Consider the following 11,893-nt stretch of genomic DNA (forward strand, 5'->3'; position numbering starts at 1 on the left):
TACGGATCAAAGAAGGAGATGAATGGAAGACTGCGTTTCGAACCAGGTACGGACACTTTGAATACAATGTCATGCCTTTTGGACTCACGAATGCACCAGCTGCTTTTCAACATCTCGTGAATGATGTATTTCGTGAATTCTTAGACAATTTTGTCGTCTGCTACCTAGACGATATCCTGATTTATTCTAAGAATGTTGAAGAACATGAAATACATGTTCGTCAAGTATTACAAAAACTTAGAGATACAGGATTGTACGCCAAGATAAAAAAGTGTGTATTTCACACTACTCAAGTTGACTTTTTAGGATACATCATTTCAAATGATGGTCTTATGATGGATTCTAAGAAAGTCCAAACAATCATGGATTGGAAGATTCCAAAGACTGTAAGAGATGTCCAATGTTTCTTGGGATTTGCCAATTACTATCGGATCTTCATCAAAGACTTCTCACGAGTTGCAGCTCCACTTACACGCTTGACTAGTAAAGATAAATTCCAATGGAATCAAGAAGCGGAAGCAGCATTTGAAGCCTTGAAGACATCGTTTGTCTCTGCACCAGTCTTATATCGTGTTGACTTTTCTAAGGTATTTTTTATGGAAACAGACGCATCGGATTTTGCCTTGGGTGCAATTTTATCACAAATGGGAACAGATGACAAACTTCATCCGATAGCTTTTCATTCAAGAAAATTCTCAGCAGCCGAGATCAATTATGAGATCCACGATAAAGAACTTCTTGCGATCGTGGATTCCTTTCAAGAATGGCGTCATTATCTAGAAGGCGCTTCTAGTCCAGTCACTGTGTATACAGATCACAAGAACCTCGAGTATTTCATGTCAGCACGCGTGTTGAATCGTCGTGAAGCTCGTTGGAGTATGTCTTTGTCAAGATTCGACTTCATTATCACTTATCGGCCAGGAAAACAACAAGGTTTGTCCGATGCCCTGTCTAGACGTTCTTATTTTGCACCAAAAGAAGGAGATGCAGCTTTTGAGCAACAAAGAACGGTCCTCTTGAAACCGGAGCAATTTCATCTCCGAGCAGTGAAATCAACATTGACTGTTGATTCAACTTTTCTCAAGCAAATCCAGTCCAGTATGTCCTCAAACCCTCTTGTTCATGATATCGAGAATAATTCTTCCAAGTCTCATGATTCTTCTAAGTTCGAGTTCAAGAATAATCTATTATATTTTGAAGGACGCCTATATGTTCCAGAAGGAAAAGCACGTTTGCGTGTTCTTCAAGCACGTCATGACTTTCCAGCAGCAGGACACTTTGGATATAATAAGACTTTGGAACTCATATCAAGAGATTTTTGGTGGCCACAAATGTGGAAGTCAGTCAAAGACTTTGTACAATCATGTGATATTTGTTCAAGATCAAAAATTCCTCGACATCGACCTTACGGACTTCTTCAGCCATTACCTATATCAGAACAACCATGGTCTTCTGTTTCTATGGATTTCATCACAGATCTTCCAAACTCAAGATCTTATGATTCTATATTTGTGATAGTAGATCGTTTCACCAAGATGGCACATTTTATGCCATGTACAAAATCTATCACAGGTGAAGAAACAGCTAAGCTTTTCATTGATAATATCTATCGCTATCATGGATTACCTAAAGATATCATATCGGATAGGGGAACTCAATTTGTGTCGAGATTTTGGAGGACTCTTTTCAAGATTTTAAAAGTGGACATAAAGCTATCTTCAGCTTTCCATCCTCAAACTGATGGACAAACAGAGCGCGTAAACCAAGTCTTGGAACAGTATTTAAGGTGTACCATCAACTACCAACAAGATGATTGGACAAACCTTCTGCCATTGGCAGAGTTTGCTTATAATAATACGGTACATTCCTCCACGCAACAAACACCTTTCTTTGCCAATTATGGCTATCATCCACGACTTGATACTTTTGATTTTTCAAAAGTTGATAATCCTGCAGCAGAAGATATGGCAAATCGGTTGTCAGAGTTACATGCAATAATGAAGGCGCAGTTGAAGAAAGCTCAAGAACGACAAAAGATAAATGCAGATGTATATCGTAAAGAGCAACCACAACTCAACGTGGGTGATAAGGTATGGCTACTTCGTCGCAATATCAAGACCACTCGACCTTGTGACAAATTGGACTATCGTAGGCTTGGCCCCTTTTCTGTTTCTGAACAGATCAACCCAGTTGCATATCGGTTACATCTACCGGAGTCAATGAAGATCCATCCTGTATTCCACGTGTCTCTTCTTGAACCATATAAGACAGTGGATATACAAGGAAGAAGACAAATGCCACCGCCTCCTATAGAAGTAGATAATAATGAAGAATTTGAGGTGGAAGAGATATTAGACTCAAGGCGGTGCCGAAATAAGCTAGAATATCTTGTTCATTGGCGCGGATATGATATTAGTGAGCGCACATGGGAGCCATCCAGGAATCTAGCAAATGCATCAGCTAAAGTCAAAGTTTTTCATCAACGACATCCATCAAAACCAAGATGAAAACCTCTCTTATAAAAGAGACAAGATTGAGGCAAGATAACATTCAAATTCCTATCCTTGTTTGTAACTTCTTTGTATTTGTGACGCTAATTAGATGGAGAGTCAACAACCAGCGGATTCAACTCAAGAACCTTCGTTTGCTGACTTACCGGATGAGACATTGCGATTGTCACAACCTTCAAGACGACGCAACCGAGATGAAGATCCTCAAGAACGACATGTTCTTCCTCGAATAGATGGTGAGATACAACGCGTTTGGTATCACGACCTTGGAAGAGATTCTCGATGTTTGGTGATATTATTGGAGATAGGAACGACTCCTGATGGTGTTTCAAATGTATTATTTGAAGGAAGTTATGAAGGCCTCAACAGTGATCAAATAACAGGGTGGTCTTCTCGCCCTGGAATGGGACACTATCGATGGCTAAGAGGACCCATCAACTATCTTCGAAGAGAACAAAGATCAGAGTATGTAGCAAATACAATTCGCCGCATATTAGATTTTCTCAATATATAATCACCGCTCCTCGTGGAACTCGTCCCTAGAAGGGGGGGTAATGTCACGGACATACATATAATTACCTATATGAATAGATAAAAGTATGTAAAAGTAGATAAAAGTAGGTTAATTGTGTAATATCTTCTAGAGAAGCTTCTTAGAAGCTTCATAGACGCTGCTTTGACTTTATAGGAGTCTATAGTTGACTTTTAGGTTAGAAACTTGGTCAACAAGTTAGCCATGTGCCACACATGTTGGAAGCTTAAAGAACAAGCTAACTACGTGGTCCATCCATAGAAAACTTGCCTTGCAAGCAAAGGCATGTGGCCTAGAAAGTCAACATATATTGGAGGTCTTATAGAACATCGCCACGTGGCTTCTAGTTAGATAGTATATATAGAGGCAAGAGTGAAGCCCTCTTCACTCTTGTCAACTCCTTTCTTGCTTCTAGTCTAGTTTCAAGGGTCTCTAGTTTTCTTGTATTTTGGCAATAGCCATTCCAGTTTCTTTCTTAATATACATATTTCTATTTTGTCCTATTTCTTTTTGAGAAAAGTCTCACTTACTCTTTAGCTTTCATCGAGTTCTTGTCCTTGACAGCAATCCATCTTAACATTACAATACCTGACATTGAAAAATTAGTAATCATTCCAAGTAATGGCAAGCAATCCATTTCAATTACTACTCTTGCACCAATCAAATAATCTCTTTCAGCTTTCATAGCCGAAATAACTCCCCAAAGTTCTCTTTTGACTTGTAAATATACACGTTGATGAGTACTTAAAACTTTAGCTCTAAATCGAACTGCAAATCTATTTTCACTTGAATCATCTTGACCTACAACCCATTCAATAGTAATAGGACTAGTATCCACAGTAAGAATTACTTGTCTATTACAGACATAATTATTTTTTCTTAAAATTGGAGATGTCACCAATAACACCTTTATCTTCTGCATTGCTTCAGTATGCTTTCTTTTCCATTTAAATTGATAACCCTTACATAATAATTCATACAATAGGTCCGCTACATGAGCATAATGAGGAATCCATATATGATAAAATACACAAGCTCCTAAAACCTGTATACTTTTGTTAAAGAGCCACATGAATCCTTTATCCTTCCAATTGCATCAACTTTACTTCGATCAGGCTTTCTCCTATAAAATCCACACAAATTTCCAACAATAAAAACTTCCTGCACTCCAAATATAAATTTTTCTCTTGAAAGTGTAAGATGAACCTGTTCAAGTTGAGTTAAAATCTTTTCACAATCTTGTATATGATCAACAACATATTTGCAACATCCCTTCTCATCTAAAGTTTCAACTTTTTCTCCTTCTTTACACCCTTTGATAGGAACATCATCTTAAAAAGGCATAGTTTTTTCAAGAATGAAGTCTCTTAGTACCGTGTTCATCCTATTTATCATATGTGCTATTGAATTAGTAGCATCTTGTGGGAGAGTACACATTTTAAGAAATCCTTCTCATTGTTGTTAGATCTCTACTCCCATACACAAGTTGAAATTGATCATAATTCGAATATAAATCACCTATTGAATAAATTACCCTTCCTGCAAACGCTTCTATAAACTCGTCTATTAAAGGTCCTATACGAGTATTTCTTATAATTACTGCATTCATTGGTTGTATATCTTGAATAAAACACAATGATCCATTTTTCTTAGGCACAATAAACCAACGACTAGAATATGGAGCAAAAGAAGGCTCCAAAATTTTTATTTGCATCTTTTCTTTCAATAATTCCACCAATTTAGATAAATGTATCCTCGGCACGGGAATTTGCCTTAAATTCTAAGGTACATGAGGTACTGTAAAGATAACCATAGGAGCAACAACATTAGGATCTACACATCCTATTTTATGAGACCCAAAGGCAAATGATTTAGCTCGTTTTGCAAGCAATTTTTTAAAATATTCAATTTCTGTTGGAAATAAAGAACCATCACATCCAATCTTCAATTCTTCAAAAGTCTCCTTTGTAAACTGATGTCCAATATTTTTTGGATCTCTTAAACTCTCTTCTTATGATGCTTCTTCTATTTATTCTTTAGAATCTTCTGGTAAAGGTCCGGCAACAAGTTTTACCTTTTTATCTACTATTTTATATTTTGTCTCTACAATAACTTCTGGTGCTTGAAAAGATTCAAGTATAGAATAAACCTCCCTCAAATGAATTTCCACAATCTTATCATTATCTTTTAATCTAATAGATGCAATTAATTCTAAAGAATCTTCCAATCCATTTTCTTCATAAACACCTAAAATCTTCTCATCATCTTTTAATGTCCCTAACTTGCATAATTTCCTTTCAATATTGTATAAAATTTTTCTTTCTTTTCTTTTAAAATCATTAACTTTCTTATATATAATATTTCCATTCTCAAAAATATCAATAAAACTTGTATCAAAGGCACCTTCATCTCGCAAGAGTACCTCCTCTTTTGTACCTCCATAATCTCGCTTTATAGTAGTACTTCTTGAAAATCCTTAAATCCTTCAACAACCCTTGGCAATAGTTTCTCCCTCAATCTATCTCGATTCTGTTCTTGATTAGGAGGTACTGTTAGAAATTGTACAGCTTTCCTTCTATCTTCACTATGTATCCTTGCATAAGCAGAACCATCATCAAATACTTTTGTTTCCATCCGTATTGTCATAATATAAGATTGTCCTAAAATCAATGGATAAGATGTTGTATCTTGAACAAAGAAATGTTGTTCTATTGCAACATCTTCAATCCAAATTTTGACATTTGAATAAACTCCATATAATTCGCCTCGTGTATTATTAGCTACTTATATTACCCATCCATGTTCCATATCAATTGACCATTTCTACTTCTTATAAAGATCCTTAGACATAAGATTTATTTCAGAACCATGGTCAACTAAAGCAACAATTGGTTCTTCTATATCTCTTACTTTCACCAATACTTCAGTAGTTACCCTTGTCCAATGTTTCCAAGTATAATGGCTTGAAGCTTCCATTTCTTTATCACTATAATCTTTGAAACATACTTATTTATTATATCCATTCTTTTCATTTGTTGACTGCTTGTACCTATTATCAAACTCTTCTTCATCTTTATATAATCGTACATGAATAGCATGACTCATTCGAGCTTCATCCATTAATTGCATCTTTCGCTTAACACTATCAATGATAATAACATGAAACTCCTTTCTTGCAATTTCCAAAATTTCTTTTAATGTGAATTCCATCTTAGCATTTAATATATATTTTTCCAACATACCTTTTAAATTTGTTGCCGCTTCAATATCAGAAAGCAGCTTATAAGCAATTGATTTACCCTTTTCTTTTGTCTCCTTTGTTTTTTCTTCCAATAATGCTGAAGTATCCTTTATAGGTAATTCTTATGAAGCCACCTCACGAGCCTTGTCTCCTCGAGTTTGCCTCTTAGAAGAATTTCCTTCTCTTGTATCATCAAAATTTCCTCGTTTCTTTTCTTCCATCAAAGCTTTATGTTGGCTCTTAGTAATATATGCATGAACTGAAAGATACTCAACAAGATCTTTCCAACCTATTACACCTCGTATTGTAGCTGTAGTCTTCAATAATGCTTTCTGAGGTATTTTTTCTTTTTGCATCGCAGAAATGGCAGAAGTCCAAAATTCGCTAGTTTTTATACTTCCACCAAAGTCATCATCTATTCTAGCGCCATAACTTGCATTCTCTCATATTGCTATTCCATGTTCTATTAAATAATCTTGAATCAATGCTCTCATATCTCCTTTGCCAAAATTGGTTTGAAGGAGATCCTCTGTATCCTTTAATGCTATCTTTCCATCTTTCCAGTAAATAACTCATTGCTGTACCATATTATTAAATTCACTGCAATCCTTCCTAGTATGTGAAATGCCATCACACTAGAGACATCTTTGTATATATCCTTGTTTTGAAACATTCTTCAAATTATTTGTAGAAGTATTTTTTTCAAATCTTATCAATTTGATTTGAAGGTCTTGCATTCCACGTATAATTTCTTCAATCCCCAATTCTCCTTTCTTTGATAAAGATGTCAAAGGTTGAACAGTAGGCATTCTTAGTCGTATTGAATGTATTGGAATTTTAGGTGCTTGTACTACTTTTAGAATATTACTCCTATCCTTCCTCCTTTCTCTTTTTGTAAGCAAATCCATCGCATTTTTAATATTTTTCTACTTTATTGTCAATCCTTCATCTTCTTCTTTGTCTTTAAGAAGCAACTCCAATTTCCCTTGTAATTCTCCATCAATAGCTTGAAGAAATAATTCAACCTTGTTCGGCTCTAATGTCAATTTTTTTTACCTTCGATAATTGAGAATACTGCCTCTCAAATTCTTTTAGTAGCTTTGTTGCTTGTAAATTCTTATTAGGCTGCTCAATCCATTTTAGAAATAAATTTTTAGTAACACAATCAATGTCCTTCAAGAAATATTCATCTTTTAATGCATGTGAAAAAATCTCCCATGAATTTCCATAATGCTCCATAATTAAGGTAATATATTTTTTTATCTCTGGTATCGTGGCTAGTTCAAATAATTCAACCATCTTCTTCTCAAAAACCCGATTTAATTCCATTTCCCAAACACAACATCTTAAATACTTTGAAATATCCCTTCCATCAAACTAGTCAATTTTATTGACCACTGCTTGCAAAGCTTTGGTTGCTAAAACTTCTTTGCTATTAATACTTTACTAATGCTGCATAGATAATGATAAGGCTTAAAATATACCAGCAAAAGATGGATCCATATACATATCTTGTCCATTAAAAGAAGATCCACTTGAAGCTCCTTCAAAAATTTTATTCTCATTCTCCATAAAATAAAAATGAAAATAAACAAATCCCAATACCTTCCACCTCAAGTGTTTTACATCGGATCCACCACTTATATTGTATTACATACTATCTTGCTTGAGAACGCACCAGACGTCTGGCTTTAGAAGATAAAATAATGTTTTGTAAGTATGAAGATAGGCTAGTGGATTTCAACCATCTAAAAACAAAATATTTCGAATTTCAATATAAAAGCTTAATTCTAATACAAAGTCCTTAGAAACACTATTTTTAATGACTTCAAGATATTATAAGCACAAAGTTTTTTATTATTTGTTAGTTTTATTTTTTATTTTTATTTTTTTTTTATTTTATTTTATTTTATTTTATTTTTAACCCTAATCCTAGATAGCGAGCTTCAACAAGCTGTAATTCTCAATCTCATCGTCCAAACTTTTGCATGCACTCGACATACTCAACCCTTTAGACACTTTTAAATTTCAACTATAGAAGTTTTTTCAATTTCACAAAACAGTCAAGAGTACCAGCCTTAATTTTATTGCGAAAAAAATCCAAATCAACAATACAAACATTGACTTTTAGCAACGATTACAAAAGTCCTTTCAAATCCTATGAAACCCAATTCTACACTTTTTGAAGGAGCTTGAAGTTAGCTCTCCGATCCCAAATCTCGATCTCCGAATGCCTCCTTCCTTTTCTTCTCCTCTCCTTCAACTCTAAGAGGTCCCATATTCTTCCGCCCTGCACTCCGCATTGGAACAGTAGACCCACCTCCATAGAATTTCCGCCTCTAAGAAGATCTTTCCACAGAAAGGACATTTTCTCGAAACGACACAAAGAATGGAACAGCTTGAAATGGAATCAAAACCTCTATATACGAGACCTCATTGGGTTGCCCAACCAAGTCAGGTCTCATACTAGATAAGAGGCCCGTAACAGGACCTGGATTAGATGTCCCCGTAATTGGATCAAATTGGTCCTTCACATCAAACTCATCCAAATATTGAATTAGTCATTTTCTTTTTTACCGACTCTTAGTAAGAACGGCTCAGACTCATTCCACCTAATTTATCAAAGAATCTTGAGGACCTCAATTTATTCCCTCAATTTTTTCCTAGCTTTGGATCTGTTGATCATGATTATTAAAATTGAACGGATCATTACATTGCTATTAAGTATGCCCCGACTGCTTGCTATTTCCACACACTGGCACGTATTTATCACTGGCTTTGGGATTGGAACATTCACTAGCATAATCACCAATCTATCTACAATAAAAACAACGAAGTGGTCTTCTTGCACCACCATCAAGCATATTGGGTGTCTCCACCGATATATACCTACTAAGCTTGTTCCATGTAGGGTTAGAAAATGATCCTGGTTGTCTCGTTGGTAGGAAGGGTATATAATTCAATGACATCGGTGGAGCATACGCTGGTATCATGTTCGGTGGTACAACTTGTAATGGGGTGACATTAACTAGCCCTTGAATATTGGCACTAGAATTGGCCACTACTTCTAACATCCAAGATGACTAAATATTAATAAATCTTTTTCATTTATATTTTCACCATATAGTCGTATTACAACATGACAATGTTTTTATCTTCTATCGACAGAAGAAGATATATTTTTTGATTGATAAAGAAAAATTTTCTTGAAGCTAAAATATTTTCACCTTCGAGCAATAAAATCAATATTGACTATTGATTCAACATTTGTCAAGCAAATTCAATCAAGTATGTCCTCTAATCCTCTTGTCTATGATATCAAAAATAATTCTTCTAAGTCTCATGATACTTTCAAGTTTGAGTTCAAAAATAAACTATTCTATTTTAAAGGACAATTATACATTTCAAAAGGTAGGACATGATTACATTTTCTTCAAACTTGTTATGGCTTTTCAATAGCCAAAAATTTTGAATACACAAAGACGATGAAGCTAATATCGAGAGATTTTTGGTCGCTTCAAATGTAGAAGGCAATGAAAGAATTTATAAAATCATGTAATATTTTTTCAAAATCTAAAACTCCTTACTATCAACCTTATGGACTTCTTCAGCCATTACCTATTTCAAAACAACCATGATCTTTTGTTTCTATAGATTTTATTATGGATCTTCCAATCTCAGATTCATATGAATCTATATTTGTAGTAGTAGATTATTTTACAAAGATTGCATATTTTTTATTATATATAAAATCTATCATAGATAAAGAAACGACTAAGTTTTTTTTTTAATAACATCTATTGCTATGACAAATTGCTTATAAATATTATATCAAATAAAGAAACTTAATTGATATCAAGATTTCAGAAAAATCTTTTTAAAATTTTAAAGATGTATATAAAGCTTTATTTTACTTTTATCCTCAAATTGATGGACAAACAAAATGGATGAATCAACTTTTGAAGTAGTACTTGAGGTGTACCATCAACTATCATTAAGATGATTAGACAACTCTTTTACCATTTATAGAGTTTACATACAATAATTTGATATATTCTTCTACTCAACAAACACCTTTCTTTGCCAACTATGATTATCATCCATGACTTGATACTTTTGACTTTTCAAAAGTTAATAAACTACCACAAAAAATTTGGCAAATTATTTTTCAGAACTACATGCAATAAAGGCACAAGTATTGGGAGCTCAAGAATAAAAAAAAATTAATACAAATGCCTATTGCAAGAAACAACCATAATTTAATATAGGTGACAAGGTATAGTTACTTCATCACAATATTAAGACTACTCGTCTTTGTGAAAAGTTGAACTATTGTAGGTTTGAATATTTTCTTATTAGTAAATAAATCAATCCTATTGCTTATTGATTACATCTACCAGAGTCTATGAAAATCCACCTCCTATTTTACATGTCTGTTCTTAAGTCATATAAGACAATGAATATCTCAAAAAGAAAAAAAATGCCACCTCTTTCTATAGAAGTGGATAATAATCAAGAGTTCAAAGAGAAAGAGGTCTTAGATTTAAGGCAGTGTCAAAATTAGTTGAAATATCTAATTTATTGGCATGGATATGATATTATTGAATGCACAGGGAAGTTGGCAAAAAATCTTATAAATCTAGCAAAGAGAGTTGAATCTTTTCATCAACAACATCCATTAAAACAAAGATAAAGAATAGCAAATCTTTCTAATAAATGAAGAAGATTAAAGAAAGATAACACTCTACCTTTTATTTTTCTTTGTCGCTTTTGTGTATTTAAGATGATAATGAGATAGAGAACTAACAATCAATAGATTCAAGTAAAGAGCTTTTATTTGCGGACTTATCAAATGGGACATTGCGATTGTTACAACCTTCAAGATGACAAAATCTAAATAAAAATCCTCAAGAATAACATGTCCTTTATCAAATAGATGGCAAGATACAACGTTGTCATGTTATAGTTTGGCTACCATGTAAAAATATTGTGTTTATATATTTAATAAACAATATACTAGACAACATAGTAAAAGCCATGTTAGTGGATTTTTATTGGTTATAGGATGTGGATAAATTATTACTTCAAAAAGAAGTTGTTTAAAAGGACTTCTATTAAAATTTATATAACTTTATTTTCTTTTGATAGTGACTTTGAAGTTGATCTTATTAGTAGTAAATTTTAAATATTTAAAGTCACCTTTTTTAGATATTCATGACACTTAAAGTCTTATTTTATTTCTTTTATATAATGTTTAGGACATATATTATATAAATCTTATAAAGAAAAGATTTGGAGAGAGATTTGGATAGCAAAAAAGGTAGTTAGGACATCCTTATGAATGAATGGAGATAGATATTATAAATCTCTATTCCTATTGGTCAAATATCATGACTAATGGGCTTCAAGGAAGCTACTTGAGGCCATATTAGGAATTAGGATTATATTTTCGAATATTTTGAGCTTTTGGAAGCTAGGGTCAAAAAGTTCAAGGTTTTGGCAATGGATTTGGTTAAAAATTTGAGTCAATTAGAGTTTTTATGAAAGAGACATAGGCACTCAAAGTTGAGATGTCGATTTTGTACCTACTGTCACTCTTTTGGATATAAC

The 11,893-nt window shown here is 33.6% G+C and overlaps 1 long non-coding RNA gene across 1 annotated transcript; it reads left to right on the forward strand.

Annotated features, from left to right (window-relative positions):
• Positions 1-290: 290 nt before the first annotated feature.
• LOC149989353 (uncharacterized) lies at positions 291-3,545 on the forward strand. Its single transcript, XR_016502508.1, has 2 exons — positions 291-1,098; positions 1,219-3,545. It is a non-coding gene; the product is annotated as an uncharacterized LOC149989353 (long non-coding RNA).
• The last annotated feature ends 8,348 nt before the right edge of the window (positions 3,546-11,893 follow it).

Source organism: Physcomitrium patens, chromosome 4, assembly GCF_059467195.1.
Source record: "Physcomitrium patens ecotype Gransden chromosome 4, ASM5946719v1, whole genome shotgun sequence".
Taxonomy (NCBI): domain Eukaryota; kingdom Viridiplantae; phylum Streptophyta; class Bryopsida; order Funariales; family Funariaceae; genus Physcomitrium; species Physcomitrium patens.